We start from the raw sequence: 23,099 nt of genomic DNA, 5'->3' as shown, positions 1-23,099 counted from the left end.
AAAGACTACATCCACAGCAACCCCTGCGTCTAATGATTTGGTGACCTGATCGTAAAAGGCCACCAGGTTGGTCTGACAGGTTGGTTTGCTTTACTACAGTCCAGCCCTGCTCCAATATCTGCTTCTCACCCCTCTACCTTCTGTCCCATTTCTCCCTCACCTCCTTTTGGCTCACCACCACCTCCAACACCTGTCCTGAACTCCCCTCTGCCTCCAAACCCCCTGTTTCTTTGCTTTCCTAGTTGTCTCCTCCTTGCCACCAGGCTTTTTTTTTCTCCCCTCCCACCATGCACCAGTGACCTTGAGTAATCCTGAGGCCACTTGATCATAAGTAAACCCAAGCCTCAGTTCCTCAGCTAGCTTCTCTCTAGTTTCCCAGTTCTAATCCCGGTTCTGGCATCTTTAACTCTCTCCTTATAACCTTAAATTTCCCTCAAGTATCCCAGGTACCCCAAGCACACACATACACACTGTATCATCCAAGTTAGAAACTTACCTGTGTGTATGTGTAGGTGGGTTGTATGTGTGTGAACTGTTGTGTGTATGTTTTATTTATATATATATATATTATTGTGTGCATGATATATGAATTAGTGATCTGTTTATGCGTATAGTGTGTGGGTATAGACAATTGATTTTTGTCTAATTTTTAGTGTGTAGTCTGTATGTTTTTGAAGTGGTGATAGGTATGCATGTGCCTAGGCTAGTTTGGATGTGCATGTACCTGAGCTGGTAGCGTGTGCGTGTGTGTGTATATGCATCCAATTGATTTGTGTTTTTGTATATGTGCAATTGTGTCACATCCTCCTATCTAACAGCGCAATATTGAGATCCTGAGAGTTGGCCTGACCCCATAGGGCTACACTGTTAGCAGAGAGGCATGTAAATGAATGAAATGCATAGGCAATTCTATGCTAATGAAGTAAACAGTAAACTGAGGTGAAGTTTGAGATGGGAGGAGAAATGGGTGGAACCTGGGGAGGGACATAGGTGGAGGAAATGTTAATATGTATGAACCAAGGTGTATAAAATTTGAAAAGAACTAATACTTAGGGTAGCTCCCCAGTTTGTTGTTTTTTTGGGGAGCTAGTCCAAAGCTGTCTCCATTCTGAATAAAGCTGTTGGGAGCAATGTGTGCTGCTGTTTGCTCCCTGCTTGATCTGGCTAATGAGTCACAGGATCCATTGGCAATTGGACTGTCATCTCCCTAGTCGTTGGGTGCTGCATGGAGTCAGGGTCTAACAGTTGACCTGACACAACCCAGCGCAGCCCGCGCTGATAAGTGCACCTTTGCACAGAAGCTGTAAGTCCTGGAGCCATGCCTCCTGGTTCTGTACAAAGGCATGCTGGGGGAACACGCCAGTCCATGCCAGGTCAGGTCCTGCTGTATGCTTTGTGGAGGGGGCCAAGCAGGGGATGCCACGTACTTGCCTCCACACCTGCCTCGCATAGCACCAGCACAGCAGACACAGCAGTGGTACAGCACTATGGGACATAGCCTCTGTACATGCTTAATGGGCCCAGTACAGCCTGGCCTGCTAGTGCATGACTTTTCTCATCCTGTCTGAAGCCATGCATTAGTGGGCCAGGCTAGGTTGGGCCACGCCAGGTCAAGTCCAGTCTATTCATCATGTACAGAGCCCATGTCAGGCAGCTCTGCGCCACTGTGGGTTGTACTGGCAGCCAGGTGCTGCAGGGGGAGGATGGGGGGCAGGCATGTGACAGCTCCCACTCAAGCACCTCCACAAACCCATACACAGACTGCACATCTCCTCCACCACTCCCTACACCCCCAACATCCATCCACCACTCCCCACACAAATCTACACACACCCTCCTCAACTCCCCACCCCCACATCTCTAACTTACCCATGACAGTGTCCAGGTCTCAGTCACACCAGATCCTTGCCTCGCTCTTCTGCTTGCCCCTGAACATTAACGGTGCATGCCTTGTGTGCTGGGGCAGCAGAAGCACCATAGACACATGCTTACCAGAAACCAGAGCATATCTCTGGAGGTCTGGCTTCTAGGATATCAGAGGGCATGGTCTGGGACTGTGCCTTGCCCTGCTTCCCCTCCCCCCCAGTGTTGGTTTGTTTGGGGTTTTTTTTATATACCTGGATGTCCCAGTATCAAATTTTGAGACTGCACTGTAAATATGCACCATGGGGAACATTTTTTCATTCTCAGCATGCCTCTTGTGGTGCCTCAAATTGGCAAGAGGCATGTATGCACTCATCTGGACACACTCTTAGGTATCCCAGTCCCCTTTGGTTCCACTTACAATTTCCCACAATTAAATTATTTTCTCATTTCCTGCTGCCTAGACTGATAGCTTGTACTTTTATGTAATTTATTTTATAGCCAGATGTTGAACCATATTCCTGTGCTGTTCTCAATAGCTCTGATATTGATACTGAGAAGTCTGAAATATACAATAAAACCTGATCAGCCACTATACACAGAAAGGTAACAGAGCCCTACTTTGCATTTTCCCATCATTCCTATGGCCTTTTAGAGGTAAACCATTTGATTCATGGTATGCACAGGATAAAAAAAAATAATGGTGAGGCCAAGGACAATAAGCATGACATTTCTGGTTCTGGAGAGCTTAAGCTTAAAAAAAAGTACCAAAAAAACCCTGAAGTTGCATTTTCTTTTAAGAGCCCTTCATTGAAGGAAGTGGGACACAAAGAATATAGGTACAGGGTGAAATTGTGGTCTGCTCCACAGCAAAAAATAATAGTTCAACAATGAGTCACACTTTCTTAGTCATTATGATCTAATTTTTAAAAGGTTGTTAACAGAAAGGGTAATACAGTACCACTGTAAATATACTTCACTGAAGGCAAATCACTTTAATATAGGGTTTTGATCATACATTCCAAATGCAAGGAAATCTGCGACTTAAGCAATAAGTGGTAGTAGTAGTCAATAGGTAGTAAAGGACATGGACTCAGGAATTTTGCTTGCATAAAAATTGCAGTATTCTGTACATTAGACACACCATTAATAATATCAGCGTAGTTAAAAAGGTATAGCTTTTTAAGGCCTGTTTTCATGTTGGAGTCTCTGTTATACATGTGCAAGTACTTTGTGGAAATAGAGAAGTTCTTGTTTGTACATTGCACAAGGAATTCTGATTACCAGTATAAACTGAGAACATAAATTATTTATTCATGTAATCATACTGCTATATTCTAGTAAGTATGTTAAAATATGACAATACCTAAACCAAATGCAAGTCTGTTTTTCATCTGACGGGTTGCATATTCAATTTTCTATTACTAAGTGCATGAGACATATCTCTTCCTGAAAAAGTACTGTAACAAGACTAAAAATTGTAAAATATAAAGTAGGACCTTTGTAAATTACTCTTCAGAGGTGACAGGTCTACCACACCAAGAGCCACATCCTAAATGAGGTCTAAAAGATACTGCAAAATTATACGCTTGCTTAGATTTCTGTCTACATATTTCCACGTATGCTGAAGTCATATATATGCTACTTTCCCAAAGCTTCATTGCTTCCTTGTTCTGGTCATACACCATCAAGCTGACCCACCTCTTCAACTCAGCTCAGTCCATCTAGCTCTCAGTCAGAGCCCTGGCTGACTGGCTGGGCTTGTGCGCTGCCTGTTTTGGTTCATACCTCTTAGTTGAAGTGAAAGCTGCCTTCCCCCTCCATGTGCTTACTACACTAGCATCATAAAATCATAGAAAATTAGGTTTGGAAGGAACCTCAGGAGGTCATCAAATCCAACCACCTGCTTAAAGGAGGACCATCCCCGAATAGATCATCCCAGCCAAGGCTTTGTCTACCCAGGTCTTAAAAAGCTCCAAGGATGGCAATTCTACAACCTCTCTGGGTAGCCTGTTCTCAGACTTTACTACCTCCTAATATCTAACCTAAACTTCACTTGCAGCAACTTGAGACCATTTCTCCTTGTTCTGTCATCTGCTACCACTGAGAACAGTCTAGCTCTATCTTTTCTGCAACTGCCCTTCAGGTAGTTGAAGGTTTCTATTAAATTCAATCTGAGCCTTCTCTTCTCAGGACTAAATACTCCCAGTTTCCTCAGCCTTTCCTCAGAAGTTATGTGCCCCAGCACCCAAACCATTTTCACTGACCTCTATTGGAGTGCCTCCAATTATCCACATCCTTTCTGTAGTGGAGGGCCCAAAACTGGACACAGTACTCCACATGTGGCCTCACTAGTGCTGAATAGAGAGGAATAATCACTTCTCTTAACCTTCTGGCATTCCTGCTAATGAAACCCAGTATCCCATTAGCCTGCTTCACAACAAGAGCACCCAGTTCACTCATATTCAGCTTATTGTCCACTGTAAACCTTGGGTCTTTTACTGCAGAGCTGCTGCTTATCCAGTTAGTCCCCAGCCTGTACCAGTGCATGGGATTGTTCTGTCGTAAGTGCAGGATGTTGCATTTGTCTTTATTGAACCTCATGAGATTTTAGTCCAATCATCCAATTGGTCTAGGTTTCACTGAATCCTAACCCTACTCTCCAGCATATCTACTACTTCCCTAGTTCAGTGTAAACTTCAAACCTGCTGAGGGTGCACTCCATCCTACCTTCTAGTTTGTTGATGAAGATATTGAACAAAACCAGCCCCAGGTCCACCCTTGGGGGCACTCTACTTGATACCAGCTGCCTACTGATACTAGACATTGAGCCATTGATTACTACCCTCTGAGCCTGATGATGTAGACGGTTTTTTTTATTTACCTTTGAGTCCATCTGTCTAACTCATACTTAGCTTGCCTGCAAAAATGCTGTGAGAGGCCATATCAAAACCCTTGCTAAAATCAAGGACTTAGATTTCTCTGAAATTGTGTACATCCTTTCTATGTCATACCAAGAAAATGCCTGGCCAATTTCCTGTTGAGCCAGATCAAGATGGTGGCTCTGAAAAACCACAGAAACCAGCTCACATAGTGGCTTCAGTGATGCTTTCCAACTCTTCCACTCCCTGCCCCAGTGCATGTCAATTTGAATTTTAACACTTCATTTTGTAACAGAACATTGACCTGTTTGTGCTGTGTTGGGCCACCAAGGTAACCCTGCAAGACTGAAGATGGGCAACTGCTACTACATATAAAGCTCCATGAGGGGTATGTGGGATGGGTTTCAATATCCAGTGACATGGGGTTTTTTGTTGTTAGCAAGTGTTTCATGATCATCCCCTGAAAGGTCCATATACTTTCACCATTTATTTTAATATCTGTATACTAAAGGTTTAAAAAGTTAAAAAACAAAATAGCTTATCTTGATGTAATTTAAATGCACCAACCCAAATAATATCCAGTTTAAAAAGGTCTAAGTATAAAAATCTGAAGGGAAAATAAATAGAAAACAGTTTGAGTTCCCTTGATTTAAATAAATATAAAAGAAGGGGAGGGGGCAGGAGAAAGGTGGGAGCGAAGGGAGGAAGGAGAGAGAGAGAGAACTGGGTACTTTGATAGATATTACTATCAAGGCACTTCCCTTCCTATTTTGATTTTCTGTTTCATTTTTCCCCTTTTATTGGCTGGGTATTAATGGAATTAGTAAAGTAATTTAAAGTTTCATTCACTGGTCTTTTTCAGGAATCATTGAAAAGGATGGGTTTTAATATTTTAAGTGATATTTATGGCAGAATAATATTCTTGAATTTGAGCACATAAAACCTTTGTGTTAATTTTAGCATTTTTGAAGAAAAGGAGTAAAATTTTGCTTCCAGGTACATCAGAGAATTCCAAGGTAATTTCATTCATTTCAGCATAGTTACTTTGATACGAAAAAGCACAATTTGTCCAAGGACATTATGGGATAAAAAGTGGGGAGGGGAAGAGAACGAGAGAGAGGAAGAGGGGGAAAAAAGAAAGGAAGCCTGGATGTTTGGGAAGGCTTTTTAATAAAAAAATGAAATTCTATCTAAATTTACTACTGACTTAATAAATCTTACCCTTACATTTAAGGAACATAAAGGAACATCTAAATTCTGTGTTTTAAGGAGCTTTACTTTTCTGTAGATTTTTTTTTCATACTGAAAACTAAAATTTGTATTGTATAATGACAAGGTACATTACAATGTATCCTAGAGTGTGACTGAATTGATTTATACACTTACCAAAAATACTTTTCTTGTCCTAGAATTTACATAAACTCCTCAAGCTATTTTTCTTCCCATTTATAATTTAGCTTGCTGGGTCACCAAACTAAATAAAATTTTGTTCAGTAGGGTTTATTATTATTAGATCACTGTATGCTAAATCAGTTCACCAACAAATCAATGTTAAAAAGAACCTGCCAGTTTCTTTCTCTTCCTTCCTTTCCTTTTTTCTTTTTTCTTTTTTTTTTTGAGCTATGAAAATATAACAAATTATGATGCACCCATCACAAAGGTTTTCCTTATTTAAGGTGACTATATTTTATAGGTGATAGGCTTCTTATTATGCAAAAAGGGACACAAAACTGTCATAGAATGAAGGAATCTGAGTGCCAGACTAATGTTTCAGAATTTATGGAGATCCTGTAGAAATTTCAGCCTTGAGTAGAATCTGTGATAAACAATTTTTTCAATTTTTTTGTTTTGTTTTTTTCTTTTTTCATTTTTGCCTTGCAATTCCATTTATACAATGTGGAATGATATGTCACTATTTTCACAGCCCCTCTAAATAGTTATGCTGGCTATTTGCTCTAATGTGCGGGGTGTGGGACCTAAGAATTTAGTTTGCTTCCACTATAAGCAGAACTTAACCTTTGGTGGTTTGCCAGTTTTATCATCTAATACTGAGTAGCACTGTTCACAAGGAAGAATTGTTGTTATTGTTTTTCCCCATATTGCCTATCACAACATGCAAAAACAAAACTACAACAAGAACAAAACAAAACAAAACTGAAAACTCTATCTCAAATCAAGGGATGCAGCTGGTGTCTATGATTACTGGCTATCAACATTAAATCTTGTCTCCTGCTCACTAAATTGTGGTTCTGCAATGGATCATCTGTAAAAAGCTGATTGAAGTCCTGACTACTTTTGATGCACCCTGCTCAACCGCCAGGCTGCTTTGCAGGCAAGGGCTTCTGCTGTCTTCTGAACCCATCTCTAGGGAAGACATTTTCATCTGAAACAAAGATCTGTGATCTCCACACCTTTCCACAAGATGCAGGTTTGAAAAGTTTCAATGCACAAATTTTGCCAGAGACAAAAAAGTGGTCCTTCTCATGAGCTTGGTCTTCATGTATGAGATGATCACTGCATCAGAAAGTTTCCATAGGTCTGTTTTGAACTTTTACATAATTAATCTATATTCAGTTGCATTCTTTGCTTTGAAGTAATTATTGATAATTTCTCTTCATTCTTAATTTACAGCCTGCTTCCACTCCATTAAGTGCCTGGTCTATTTGTGTCCCAGGGGGACACAAGTGGAGGCCCTGGAGGACCCTTCTGTGGTGGGACTCAAGGCAGGGCTGATCCACCCAAAGAAGAAAGGGAAAAGCCCTGAAAGCAGGGCATGTTTACCATTTTCAGGAAAAGTGGAGCCACATGTGTCACCCTGAGATGAACAACCTATGTGGTTTGTCAGCCACTTTTATTTCTGTCTGGGAGTGATGCCGGCAGATGATGTCATAAAAAATCATTGCCTGGCTGATTTAAAAGCCGGTAGTGGGGAAATAGAAGGGAGAGCAGTAATGCCAGAGCCACAGGCTGTGTTAGCAGCTCACTAGGGATCCGGACAGAGACCCACGGGAAGGGTCGTGGATCCATTAAAAGAAGCATAACCCCAGGTTGGCAGGGCAGCCGGGCCAAGGAGAACAGTGTTGAGGGACCCCAGGAGTCACAGACGCCAGACCTCTAAGTGGGATCGGCTGAGGGCCCGTGCCCAAACTATTCATTTTTTTTCTTTCTTTCTTAATATGTTTTGAGTTGCACAGAGCTCCAAACCAGGGAGAGGGGCCATGAGTGTTCTTTCAGGTCAAAGGGAGCTGAGGCAGTGCAGTGGACTGTGTTGCTTCAGTGGAAGACTCGACATGTTGACAAGGACGGTGCCATGTCCCACACTTATCCTGTGTGGAGAAATGCGGAGTGATGGGAAGGGAGAAGACAGGGCAGGTGATGACATCAGGGGACAGGCTGACAACACAACATCTGGCCATCCTGAGGGTTGGCATATGGCTGAAATGTAGGGGAGGTGGAGCCCCAAGAATACCCACTAAGGGCAGGAGCCGGTCTGCAAGGAGTTGGAAGGAGCTCCACCACTGAAGAGGAAGATCAAGTCATGACAGATAAGTATCAAGGCCTTCCTCAGAGTGAACTTGACCCAAGGCCTAGACCTAAGGGCACACCCTGTGGCCAGGACCAGGTGCACGCTCCAAGGTGGCTAGAGAGTACCTATGTTAATCCAGACGGGTGCATTTTTTTTTTTTTTACTTTTGTATTTTTTACATATTAAGTTAAACACAACCATTGTTTTATTTAGTGTTTGAGCTTCAAATGCACTGTTTATCTTGTATAGATTTGAGGAAGGGCACTTTGTTCATAAAAGTTTGTGTAATCACTTTCCTAACTATACACTTGATCCAATAAAGATATCACTAAATTAAAAAAAAATACAACACAATGCAGTAAAATAAAATAACAACAAAAACAACAAAATATTTCTTCTTTCAGCTGGATCAGACAGCCAGTGATGAGAATTCCCATTTGTAACACAAGTGGTGGACATACAAGCAACATGAAGGAAAGCTGAAGAGTTCTGTCTTTGAGCTCCTTTCATTTTCTGATGTCCACTGAGGGAGTGAAAAACCTTTACACTCTGAAATCTTCACACTCTTAGATACTTCCCTGTAAAGTTTTTGAGAAGGTGGATTACAGGATCAAAATACAATTATGATAAAACTTTCCCTGATAATTGCATACTGCAGTTGGAAGGAACACATAAGTCATAAGTGCCTCCATGTTGTGCATATCTTGTCATAAATGCCTCCATCTTGTATATATCCCTCATTATATAAAAGATAGGAATAATATGTTCTCGCTGTGAAGGTATAATTTATAAAATAACAAACGTAAAAAAACAAACAATCTTGTAAGGCCAGTTAACTTGTTTTTTGTTGATTTAAACAAGAAAGCACTGCCTACGAGGGCTGTGAGAAATGGTACTGTTCTGTTCCAACTTCAGTTTTGCGGTCTGGATGGAACAGTGTTTTGTAGCAAATATAATTTTGAGTTGAAACAGCCTCACTACTCTGTTTCAACTGTTTTGCCAGACCATTGGACTGGAGAAATGCCCAACCCCAGCCCAGAGCAGGATGTCAGACCAGCTGGGATGACTTCCCAGATTGCTCTGGGGGTGGGGAGGCAGCCCACCTGGGCTGCTCTCCATCCCCCATGCTAGATCATATGGGGAGCAAGGAAGCCTCGCAGCTGAACTGCCCCACCATTCCCCATGCTAGATCACTGCCTTGCCATCTCCCATGCTAGATCAAATGGGGGGTGGGGAGTCAGTCAAGCTGGGGTGTCTTGCTATCCCCCACACTGTCTCCCTGCCCCCTGCTGGATCTTGCACTGGGGATAGAAAGTCAGCCCAGCTGGACTGACTTCCCATCCCCAGCACTATGGTTGAAACCTTTTGACTAGCCTCATTTTGTTTCAAGGCTATTTTGATAACCTTTGTTTCATTTTGATTTTGCTGTTTTGACCTTGAATTGTGTCAAAAGAGTGTCAAAATGAAACAGCTGTTGAATTTTTGCACAGCCCTAATACCTACATGTTTGACAATAGTAACACAGACAAAGTACGAGTCAGGAATGCAAGGACTAGCACTCACTGTAGGACTAAACCTAACCAATAACCTCTGATATGCTATCCTAGTTAAAAAGTTTTTAAACAATGACTGTGATACATTCCCTTAGCTGCAGGAGGTCCTCATGATCAACCCCTTCATTACCATGTACCCAATCAAATTGCAGATAGTTACAAGTCATTAATGATTGGCTATTTGTGACTGTAGCCCTGGAAAGGAAAAGGAGGAACATGAAACCTGAGTTGTTATGGAAAATGAACAACTAACAAGAACACAGAGATTCTAGGGTCCAACTTACATGCATCCTCTCAGGCGTGAGTATTTTTTTTACATTTCCACTTCCCAATCTGAATAGTAGCTAAACTTTTGTTTAACTTTCCAATAAAGTCATTCATTTAAGAAGGAACAGATGTGATTTATCTTTATTCCAGGGAGCCGACCAAAAAAATAAGCTTTCTTTGTCCCATTTTGGTGATAGAGGGCTTCCCTTCAGGTTCAGTAACTTAAACAGAGTTAGGCAAGCAGGACAGTGGCCCACTGGCCCACTGACTTAGAGGGAGAGTCCAAATGATAGTGCACCAGAGACTCCGTGCTGGGGCAGCAGCAGTCCTATGCCAGTCCAGCAACAGTCAGGTGCAGGGACACCATTCTGCTGCAGAGCTACTGCTGGGATCTTGGAGACATCAGGTCAGGTAAGACTGACTGCTGTGTGTCTGTGCTGCTGAATGTGAAGGAGCCTTTGTGAAGCAGCGTTTAAGCCCTTGCTTAACAATCTTTGTTCCAAGACTGAAAGTGCAATTAACAAATCATACAGGCAGGATTCAAAGGGGGGAAAAATCCCTTTCATGATAACACTAAGTTTAATTAAAAAGTGCCTATTTAAGTTGCAGGCTGCTTGGGAAGTGAGTTTTTCTGAATGTTTTAGATGGTGACACACAGTATTGGCTGTAAACAAATAAAAATAAATGTCTACTTCTTGTTTATTTGGCTAGCAAAACCTTATTGTTAGCTGGAACACCTTCGCAGATAAGACCATGGCAGTTTAGTATTAAAGTAAAAACTTATTTCCTTTCCCAAAATAAAGATTAAATATTATGTTTGTGATTAATTGACAGCCCTGTCATGTTCTCAGTTATGGGAATTTATCTCTACTTGAATTAAAAAGGAATTACACTTACGTGAAAGCTGAATGACGCCATTAATTGTGAATCCAGTGAGAGCCAGAGTAGAAGTCCTAATAAAGTCAATCTAATGTATTAAGCATTGGATGAATAGGACAAACATACATAAGACACCCACAAGCAAACAAAACAAAGACAAGAAAATTAAGGGTATAGACAAATATACCAATTGTATTGATAGCAAAGGATACCTATAAAGCTATCACATCCAAAATGTTACAATTGCATAAATGGGGCAAAATCTTTATACCACCAACACATTTTCATTCAGGGTCAAAGTAAGGGTGATTCAAGTAACTTTTTATTAACAGGATTATGGAAACATACTAGCTGATTTATGCTTTCTCCCCTTGCAAAGCAGATAATAAGACAGTTTGTCTCTAGAGTAAATCAGCAGTTGGCAATGTGTCCTGGCAATGACCCAGAATGGTCCAGCCCAGACCTCAGGCAAACCAGCACTAGGACCTGCCACTTCTGGTACTGCTTCTTTCTGCTACTGAATGCCATTGAGCCCCCTTCCCTACCTTCACCCCAACACCACCACTAAAGCCCAAGATTTCTAGGCTGTAACTGGCCCATGAGCTACAGACTGCTGACCCCTGTCCTAAGTGGACAAAGCAATGAAGGAAGAGAAACACTGGTATTTCAGTGGTGCAGGTGGAATGATGGAAACATTATTTAAAGAACCTGGGGAAGGAAGGAGATAACAAGCAAGCAGAGGAGAATAAAAATGGGAACACAATGCATAAAGTAAAATTGGCAGAAAGAAAGAAATCAAATTGTGCAGTGGAATCTGAAAATAGTGAATTAAAAGGAAAAATATTGAGACCTAAGATAGATGTAACCAAAAGGGAGTCGGGGGAAGGGGCAGGCCCAGCCTTAGGAGAATGCAGTATGGGTGAATGCCCAGGACACTGTGGTCAGACAGATGCCAAACACACACACACATATATCCACATGCATACCCACACACTTCTGAGCAGCCAGCATTCACACCAGCACACTTCCCCACCCCACCCCAGCTGACCAACATCCCCAGGCAGGAGGAGTGGTTCCCAGCCCAGCCTACCCCCCACCTTCAGCCACTGCTCAGGAATAGCCAGGCCAGGCAGTACAGGTGGCAGCAGTGGGGCCAGCCCACCCATCTGCTTGGTGCACCATGCCACTTTGGCTCCTTGCCAGACTGTTCCCCATGTCTCTGCCTGCCTGCCTCTACCTGCAGCAGCACCAGTAATTTGGGGAGGGGAGCACTGGGGCAGGTGCCACTGCAGGTGTGCCAAAATACAAGTTTGTCATTTTCCCTAAGGACAGCTCTTGGGCCAGAAGTGTTGCACCACAGCCAAAAAAGAAGGAATGAAAAAAATAAATCCATGTAGCTATGAAACAGAAGCACAGATTAAGGAAAGAAAAGGTGAAAGTAAAAGTTCATAATTAAAGCTGTAATATCTCCTTGCACACTTGAGTTTAGCATCCGGATATTAAGGACATAATCTGGTTCATAATGAACTGCAAATGATAGAAAGGGTCTTGGTAAACTCTTTTCTCTCAGCCCACTTTAGTATTTTTTTAAAAATAAGGAAAATATCTTCTGACTGGCAAAGCATAACCCTCAGGCTTCAGAATTGCTAACTGAAATCATCAACTGGAGTTTTTCATATAATTTGCAGCAAACAATTATAGCTTTTCTCAATTAATTATTAAATGCATGTTTCCTATTATAAGGCATTGGGCTCCTTCTGTAAAAATCTGCATGGCCAAGAACTATTCCATATCTGAAAACAATATATTTTGTGTTTTGCCAATTTTTACTTTATAAATCATTTTAAAAACTCAGCCAATCAATACAATATTTTTAAAAAAGGAGAAACTGCACTGTGAACTGCAGTATGATCCTAACCTTCTCCTTCTCAAATACTGGGCTATAATTTGGATCCATATGCCTTATCCAAAAGCCATCATAAATTATTATAAATCTGAAGCCATACAGAAGTAGGGCAGGATTGCAACCTCCTAGGTATTATTTTTAATGTGTGCTTAATGTGCTTACAGATCAATAAATTGTAATATGCCACACATTCTAGCAATTAATTATTCAAAAATACAATGTAAAAATGGAGACCCAACCTCAAAGATATTACTTGTCATATTTAGTATATCTTTGCAGCTCATTTGTATCACACCTTAATTTGAATGTGTAGCGCCTTACACATAGGAAAACAGTGTCGGGCTAGGTTCTTCAGCATCTTGGGGTGTACTATTCTCTCCCTACTTATTTCATTCCTTTAAGGCTCTTTTTGAGATTTATGTTGAACTCTTCTGCCCAAGGATGCATCAGCAAGACATGTCAACAGTCCTCCAGCTCCCCTTGTTGGGGAGTATTGGCAGAGCAAGTTCCAAGAACACTTTTCCCCTTCCGGATAGCTTTAGTTAAAGAACCCCCACCATTATTTTTAATTGTGGGGACAATGATACCCATGAGGCTCCAAGCACAATAATTAGGGTGGCTCTCAAAGCTGCTCTAAAGTTCCCCTTCCCCCACTCCCAGAGTATGTATATAAATGCTCTAGGTGCCCTGCTCACCCACCCTCTAGTGGCAAGTCAGAGCCATGCAGGCAAGAAACAGTATTAATGCTTAACATGCAACTGCTCACATGTTCTAACTTTTACACTGCTTAACATTCCACATATATAGTATGGTCAAAAGGTAACATGTAACTTCACCCTTAGATCAAAAGATACCTTACTTTGGTAACTTACAAGTCCCAGCTCCCTCCCCTGCAATGCTACTTGTAAGTTATAGAATCATAGAAAAGTAGGCCTGGAAGGGACCTCTGGAGGTCATATAGTCTTTCCCCCTGCCCAAGGCAAATCTCTTTGAGTAGTGATCTCTCCTCTCCCCTGCCCCCAAATATGGTGACCAGTCTGATCCTGAGTGGAGAGCAAAACCTTCTATCCAGAAAACTCTGCCTTTGGTCCCAACAGAAGCATTGGAATACCGTAATCAAAGTCCCCAGAGGTGTCTGTAGCTGATTCCCAATGCCTCTGAAGAAGGCTGAAAAACACCCTGATGCATGCATCAAAAAGGGGAGATCAGGGACAACCAGCAAAGCCCAGAAGCATGATAAATACCCATAGTAGAATATAGGCATAGCTATGCCTAGATCATCCTCAACCAGTTCAATCTCTTCTTGAACACCTCCAGTGATGGAGAGTTGAGAACTTTCCTAGGGAGTCTATTCCAAAAGTGAAGATGTTTTTCTGACTATCCAATCTAAACTTACTTTATTGCAACTTCATTCCACTGATCCATGTCCTTCTCTCTTGAGCAAAAGAGAAAAGTTACTTTCCCTCTTCTTTATGCAGGCCTTCAAGTATTTGAAGCCTGATATTTTTCCCCTTTTAAGCACCTTTTCCTTGATTATCTTTCTTGCCTGCCTCTGGACCCTCTCTAACTTCTCCATATCCCTATTAAAATGCAGAGCTCAGAACTGCACACAATAATTCTGATGATGCTCTGTTACATAGAGAAGCACTATCACCTCCTCCTTGTGTACCATGAATGATCTTAGCATAGATTTTGATAATATTTAGTAGATTTTTAACCATGTTATCCTTGTTATAGTATCCTATAAGTTTACTAAAAAATCCATTTTGTGTATTCTTGATTGACATGAATTGCTTTCTTGACATAAGTGAATAAATGTTGTATAAACTTTTTGTGTGCGAGTGTATGTGAAAGGGTAAATGGTGGGAGAATGGCATACAGATAGGAAAAGAAAGATTTAATTATTTATGTAGTCAAGAAGGTGCCAAATATGTAAGTTACCAGTCAGTAAACTAATTAATGGATGGCCGAAGAATCCCTTTGAGGCTAGGGCATAAAGGAGATAACCAGGAGAAGGAATGCAGCACATCCTGCCAGATGGGCAGTGTGGCAGAAGCCCATCTCTTTCTCTCCCCAAAAACTCTGCTCTGTGACAATTTGGTTAATATGGACCAGACATCTCCATCTCTTTAGGTAATCTGAGTTAGATACATTCTTGAGGGAGGGGGGAAAGATGCTCCCTCTGCTTATATGACTGGCATCACATATCTGGGTGAAGGGCTTACGCTCTCTATTGTTCTAAGCAATGCCAGCCTGACTGGGAGAGGGCTACAGACCCTGCCAGTCTTCCCAGCAACCAGTGCTGCATTTCAAATTGGTTGGCTGGCAGCCAGCAGGTGCTGGCAGCCAGCAGGTGCTGGCTTCCATTGGACCAGGTAAATGAGGTCATAAGGTAATAAGTTAAAGAATTCCCAGGAGGAGGAACAGTAGCCATGATGAAAACTTAGAGAGAGAAGAGCTGGACCATCTGAAATTTGCTGTCTCTCTTAAAACTCATGTCTGATCAAAGGCTACCCAGCCATGCCAGTTTGCTTTATGGGATTTCTCTGATATTGCTCTATCCTGTATCCTATTCCAAACCTACTCCTTGTAACCAATAAAGTTCTCCTTGGCACCTAGCATGGTACACTTAGTGGGAGTGGGTCTAGATTATACCTTGGGGTTCCATTGGTTAACCTGACTAAAGGAGATGACTATTTGCTTCAGATTGAGAGAAGCACCCCAAGTTCTTGAAGTGGGTCGAGTACCCTCAAGGGCTACTATGCCTGTATTTCCCAGGGGACACAGTGCCAGGATCAGGCCAGACCCTGAGTGGTGGCAGCAGTACCCTCAGGCTAGGCTAGCAGGTGTGCTCCAGGAAGGGGATTGGCCAGATGTGAGGCACTCCCAGGGAGGCACTCGGAGCCTGGAAGGTGGTTGGATGAAGTGACATGGGTGGCTTAATGCAGAAGCACCCCCTACTGGCCCACCACAGGCAGCAAGAACACTTCAAGGCTGAGATACCAACTTTTAAGAACAAAATGACCTCAAGCTGATATAAGAAAGACAGGAGAAACAACTGTAACAACAGAAATTGGGCACGGAAAACCCCAGAGTGCTGAGCAAAGGATGCCAATCCCTATAAAAGAAAGACTCTGAAAATGACAGGGTGGGTAAGCCTCTATCTCGACTGCTGCTTTCTTCAGAGCACAGACGCATCTGGTTACCCTACTCCAGCTGCTATCTTCATCTTCTCTCAATAGGCCTGCACTGGCCACCCAGTGCTTCTATTGAGCAACTGCTGCTGGTAACTATAATGTCTGAATGGAATGGTTGTTTTGTGGTTGTGTATGTCGGTGCGTAATGATGTGTATGATGCTTTGAGTGTGTCTGTATGAGTGGTGTGTCCGAACCTCTATCTCTGATTCATGTAATCAGTAAGCACTACATTTTGCCTCATCCCCCTTTCTAAGGTTTTGCTCTTGATTTGATATATTGGATTTAAAGTAAAACTCACACCTACAGCTTCTATTGATGCATCCAAAAACTACATTCACTTTTTGTGCAGCTGCATCACACTGAAATTGAATTATGTGGGACCTTGTCAGAAGCCTTGCTGAAGTCCACGTACATTTTATCCAGCATTCTCTTTATCCACCCAAGTAGATACTTTGTCAAAGAGGGAGATCGAGTTTGTTTGACATGATTTGTTTTTAATAAATCCATGCCAGGTGCTTGTGACCAGTCTTTCCTCCTCCAGATGTTTGCAAATGCCCTTCCCAGTACTTCCCAGATATTGAGAAGAGACTAGCCAGTCTATAGTTTCCTGGTCCTCCTTTTTGCCTTTTTTAAAGAAGGACACTATGTTGGCCCTTTTCCAGTCCTTTGGTATCTGGTCTGCCTCCCACAATTTCATTAAGTTACCAAAGTAAGCAATATGTGCCTATTTTCTAAGTAAACAGACTTGCTACTCTCTCCCTAGAAAACCCCATGACAGGACCTCTACTAATGTGAATAAAGAAAGTGTGTGTTTTTCCATTGCCTTTAATAGGTTCTGAATCAAACCCATAACAAACACAATACAAAATACTAACCTTCTCTTCTGAGCTTCATTTAATGATGCATGAAGCGTATTGAACTATTTGGTATTAAACAACAAAAAGTTCACGAGAGAAAGAAACAAAATCCCCAGCATTTTCCTACTTTCCAAACAATGAATTTATTAGATATTATTCTCTGACTTTAAAAATCCCTTTAATGTTTTTCTGATTATATGCTATAACTTCAATTTTGAATTATTTCCCCATTGAGATTTTCAGGCAGAAATTAAGTTCTTTTTTCCTAGTGATTTGTCTTTATATCCTTTTTAACTGCTGGATCTTACATCCAGATTATACATGTGGTAAGATCCCCGCTGTAGTTCATGGTATTAATAATTCAAAATGCTAACAGCTGAAGTACAATCTTTGGGGAAATGTAACTTACAATAAGTTACAAACTCTCAAAAAAACCTGGAAAAGATTAAAACAAAACCAAAAGAAACAGCTTTAAAAATATTTTCAAGGTAGCTATTTCAGTACCTAAATAGAATGGGGATAGTAATATGGCTCCAAGTCCTATTTTACAAGATGATACTTTACAAATCAATGCTCCTTTACTCAGTGAGCTACTAAAATTCTTTAAAAGGCTTTAGAGATTGGCTCCTAATTAAGATTGGAGATTCTGTTTACCTGTTTCTACATGGGTGATAGGCACACTATTACACTCAAGACAGTATTAAAGAAGTAAACCAAGTGCTGAACAACAAATTCTCAGTATCATCCCTCCTAGCTGCTAGCATGGGATTTCATATACAAATAGTCCATGTAGGTGCTGAGAGAAAGCTGCTAACATAACCACCCACATGCTCCTATGCAATCCATTCCAGCCTATGAATCTATGAGGTCTCCCTGTCTATATCTGAATCCTGCAGCTGCAAGCAGAAACTATTAGGGATAAAGCATCTGGTACTGCATTCCACATATTGGTCATTTCTAGGGAAAAAGCAGCAGCAAATGTATGTGTAATGTGTTCTGTTCTATCTATGGGAGAACTTGTTTGAAAGAGGGTGTTCGCAAAGATGCCTAGGTTAGATGGGAGCTAGAAAGACAAAAATACATGGAATAGACCATTAGTATGAAAGCTTTCTTAGGATGTTATTACCCATTACCCTTAGGCCATACTACAGGCACTTAAAATGTGAGTGGCCATTTACTAAAGTAGGAAAACATGTGCGAAGTGTCCTTTGATTGTCTCAAAGTTACACCACATCTGGCAAAGAGAAATTTTTGGGTTGTATTACTCAGCTCATATTATGGTAACATCATTCTGGATATATAAAGAGCAATTTGAAATCATCCAGCATCCCAGGATAAACTGTTCTGAATTCCCCCTCCCTCCCACAACTCCTGCCCCATGGACAAACCTTCCACCCTCCTGAACTGCATAGCATTATGGTATAATGCTGAATCCAAAGCAATATCCCTACCAACCCTGATGGCTCTAATGGCACCACATCAAGCACCCACTGGCATCCTCACAGTTTGTCACTGGTACTCAAGTGACCCATATAAACAGCCATAATCTACTTTAGTGAACCAAACTGAGCCAGAGGATGTCCCCCTTGGATCCCACAAGGCAGGCCTCAAACTGGTATTGTGCTGAGGTGCTGGACCTCATCATGATCTGAAGATGAGGAGAGAACCATCATCAACAATACTGCAGGCAAAAATAGCAAAGACAGAACTAGGCAGTCTACATGTACACCATGGCTTAGATGGTAGCTTGGGGGCATCAGTTGGCTGCAGATCTGCAGTAAAATAAAGTACTTGAGGTTCCAGTATGTTTGATACTAGCAGACCAAAAGGCCCTGGGTGCAATGAGGACTGTGGCCTCTTACTGCAATGAGCTGTTCCAGATCTTCAAGGATAACCATACTGTTGCTCTTTGTCACACCAAGCACTACACACTTGCAGGCCTGCTGTGGCTGTGGAATGACAATAAGAACAAAGATGATAACAAAGTCACTTCCATGCTACTGCCTACTAGAGCTGTGCAAAATTTCAGCAGCTGTTTTGTTTCAGAAGTGTTTTGGACTGTTTTAGCACCTGAAACCCCAAATCTGAATTGAAACAGAGGGCTCTGAAAGTTCCAAAACAGATCGGAAGGCTATGAAATGTTTTGGAAATGTTTCAGAGAATTTTAGTGTTTCAGCACCAGGCTTGCAGGGAAACAAAACTAAGGAAGAGGGAGGTGAGGACTGCTCTGATATTGACATCTAGTTTCCAGTTTGATTCTGCAGCTCTCTGATCATTTCCCCAGTTCTTCCCAGGGGGTGCAGGCCCCCGATCTGTGTGTGGAGTTTCAGCTGATTGAGGGGCACACACCTCCAGGAAGAGCTGGGGAATCAAAATGGGAGCTAGGGAATTGAACAGGGGGCTGGGGAATTGAAATGGGAGCTAGAGAATTCCTGCCGCATAACCTGGCTCTGTAGGGAGCACAGATCTGTGCCAAGGTCTTCTTGCTGTGGCTTCCCACCCCACACAGTCCCATATTGCTGGGGCAGCACAGGGTGGGCAGCAGCAGCAAGGAGACGTCCAGTGCAGATCTCTGCTCCCTGCAGAACCAAGTCACACAACAGGGACCACCATGATTTTTCATCACTCTGTGCTACTTCCCTACCCCACGATGCAGTGTGATGGGGATCAGTGATCTGTGCACGGGTCTCTTCACCTGCATGGAGGTCAGTGGCCCTCCCTTTCCCCTGGGTGAGCCACCTATGTCCCTGTCCTGCTCCCTGCTGGTGCCCTGCAGCCCTGCCTGGCTGGGTAGGCCTGTGCAAAGCTTCCCTTGCAGCCCATTCAAAACAAATTTGGAGGAGATTCGGCCAAAATGAAATAGGACAGTGATCTGAAATACTGAAACAAATCACTGTCCTCCAAAATGGGTGAATCCAAAACTGAATTGAAACACACCCATTTTGCACAGCCCTACTGCCTACTACCAAAAATGTTAAAAAGGAGTATGAGGATGACTGATCCATGGGCTTGTTATTATAGAATCATAGAAAATTAGAGCTGGAAGGGACCTGAAGAGATCATTTGGTTCAGCCCCATGCTCAAAGCAGGACTATCCCAACTATATCATCCCTGCCAAAGCTTTGTCTAGCTGGATATTAAAAACATCCAAGGATGAAGATTCCACAATCTCTCTGGGTAACCTGTTTCAGTGCTTTACTACCCTCCTTGTGAGAAAGTTTTTCCTAATATGTAATCCAAACTTCTCTTGCTGAAAACTGAAATTATTGTTCCTTGTTCTCCTATCTGCCACCACCAAGAACAGTTTAGCTCCTTCCTCTTCGTAACCACCCTTCAACTATCTGAATATCCAGTGGAGACAGATAACAGGGAGCAATAGTCTCAAATTCCTCAGTCAGGCTAGTGACTCAAGTCTGACATAAACTCAAACCCAGAACAATGCAGAAGATGGGGAAGCTCAGAGGTCCTCTTCAAGCAGATGGATATGAACAACCCGGTAACAATGGTTGGCAAGCCCATTTCTTCAGCATCACTGGTTCTACCCTAGCCAGGTAGCCCTATGGGAGTCATAGCTTCCCCCTGCAAGCCCCACTGCCAGAACACCTCTTGGGGCATAAACATACAGGAATACACAAGTAAAATACTTTATTATACATAAGGCCCTACATTCCCACCCCCAAAAGGCACTCTCTACCCGTGGCAGTCTCTACCTGGCCAGACTAGTTTCAGAGAACATTATGATCTTTTAGAACAGTAGTCACTTCTCTCACTACAGGGGGATGATTTGAGTGGCAGTGAAAGGTGCTGTTCTCTGGGATTCCACACAGCTTGGGGTTGTTTGGGATGAACCTTTATTGCACAAAAGAGATCTTTTGGGAAGGCAGGATGACTGCTATGTGAGGAAGGAAGTGAGCTCCTCTGCAGGACATTATTGATCATTGCTTTCACTGCCAAGAAGTCTGCCAGAGTTTGCAAGGTGTAACTCAGGCATAAGAAGTTTCCCATGTCATCACATACATTTCATGGGATGGTCAACCTTAGGAAAGAGCTTCCATAACAAATGGCTCCCCTCCATCCTTCCAGGACATGCATTGGCACGGTAGCATGCAGAAACAGAAGGGTATTTCTTATGGAGTTACCACTTGCAAGCTCAAAGAAGTCTGCTCCATGCTAGTGGGATACTCTTGCCAAACAGATATCAGACAGAGAAGCATTACCCTGAAACAGGGATGGGAGAGGGATGTTTTTAGGGGGGCTTCTCCTGTGAGGGAGGGAAGGCAGGGGCAACAGGTAGCTGAGAGTAGGTGGCCAAGAGTACACTTATCATGATGACATTCTGTATGGATCTTTCTATCCTGTTAAAATGCCCACAAAGAAGGAGACAAGCTGAATTTCCTCTCATAAAATCTCAAAAGTTCAGTACAATTTCAAAGTCTGCTATCTATGCACCATTGTCTGTGTACCTTTCAGTGTTTGTGTGGGAATGAAGGCAGGATCCACACACATTTTATCCCTCAGAAACAATCTTAAGAACATTTCTGCTTGTTTCACTCCCCAGAAATTGCCCTGGAATAAGATTGCTTGGGAGGCTCCAAGACATAAAGGGTGCAGAAAGGGTGAGTACTGCTGCAGTGGTGCATGTCTGTATGCCTGCAGTGAGGCAGCAGACAACTCTAGCTACTGAGCCTCCCCCACCTGAATCAGGCAGCAACACTATCCTCAAACTGATGTGGGCTGCCAGACGGTAGTTGTCAGATGGCCAGTGGGAGTATGGGGAAACTGTCTATCTGTGCTATGTGCACACCTCCCCATACTCCAGCTTTCCAACTGTCCAGGACCTGGCATCCCCCAGTGTAGCCTATGCCAAGCAAGGAACAGAAGTCTAAGTGGTATATCATCTGCAGAGCACACCAGCAGGGGCATCCCTTCCCTTGTCTTGGGTGACTGGAAATGCCACCAGCCTCCCACATACCTTCATCCTAACAGCAGAGTGATAGCACCACAGAAAGGAACCTAAATGGCAATGGTAAGATGGGAGGGTGGACCATGGTGCTACTTGCCCCACAACCAGCTCCCTATGAGTGCAAAGTTAGACCTGCTAATGCAGATTCAGCTATCAAGCTGCTTGAAATAATCCAGCTCAGATGTGAGAGGTGTGCCCCCAGGTCACAGCACTCCCAGGGACAATCCCAGCCACCAAAGAAAAAATAGGTAAGGGGCTCAACAAAGGCTGTGGAAAAGTTCACTTAAGTACCATTATTAGAAGTTGATTGAAATCTTCCCATACTGCTCAGCTGTGTTTATCTAAAGCAGTACTGGCTTTCCCCTGAATAAGGGACTCCCAAAATCTATCCCTCTCCCCTCGCCCCCACTCCAAGGGCATTGGTCCCTGTAACAGGAAACCCTAACCCTGTTACAAGAAAACAGGTGCGTCCCTTTAAGGCCAGAACTTTCTGGGCCAGGAGGGCTGGTGAGGAAGAGGTTAACTGCGGAACCTGGATGGCTAGTCAGCTGACCAGAAGATGCACAGCTATAAAAACCCTGGGTTGAATGGTAGTAAGGGGCCAGCAGCCGAAGAGGAAGCAGTGCCTCTGAGAACTGCATGAAGAAGCTTGGGGAGTGGCCCTCGGCAGGAAGGGGGAAGTTATGTAATGCCCTGAAAGCTGGCGGCTGCACCCCAGCCAGGACCGTAGCTGACGGTGTGGAGACGAGGCCCGAAAAAGGTTCATGTAAGCTGCGCTGTTGCTTTGCTTTATTATTATTATTATTATTTGTGATTATTGAGTAACATCGGTGGTTTGGGTAAGGCTATTAGGGGACAGAGTAAGCCTCATTTTGGGGACCCACTACAGAGTGGGAACCCAGCACAGTGAGGGCACAGCTTTGGGGGGCACAGACCCTGGCACCAGGGATAGTGTAGTTTTTTTGGGGTGACTCAAATCCCGGCTTTCAAAGGACAATGTTAAAAATGCCAGAGAGGCCTGGTATAACTCGGGTGCAGGTTTTTGTGTTTGGACTGACAGAGTCCAGGTTTCATAGCTTCTGGGGTCGGAAGGGACCTGAGCAGATCATCAAGTCCGACCCCTGCCATGGCAGGAAAGAGTACTGGGGTCAAATGACCCCAGCAAGGTGTACATCTAGTATTTTCTTAAAGACCCCCAGGGTAGG

This window comes from Crocodylus porosus, unplaced genomic scaffold (genome assembly GCF_001723895.1).
Source record: "Crocodylus porosus isolate Cpor-Errol unplaced genomic scaffold, CroPor_comp1, whole genome shotgun sequence".
Classification (NCBI taxonomy): domain Eukaryota; kingdom Metazoa; phylum Chordata; order Crocodylia; family Crocodylidae; genus Crocodylus; species Crocodylus porosus.
This window is presented reverse-complemented; position numbering follows the sequence as displayed.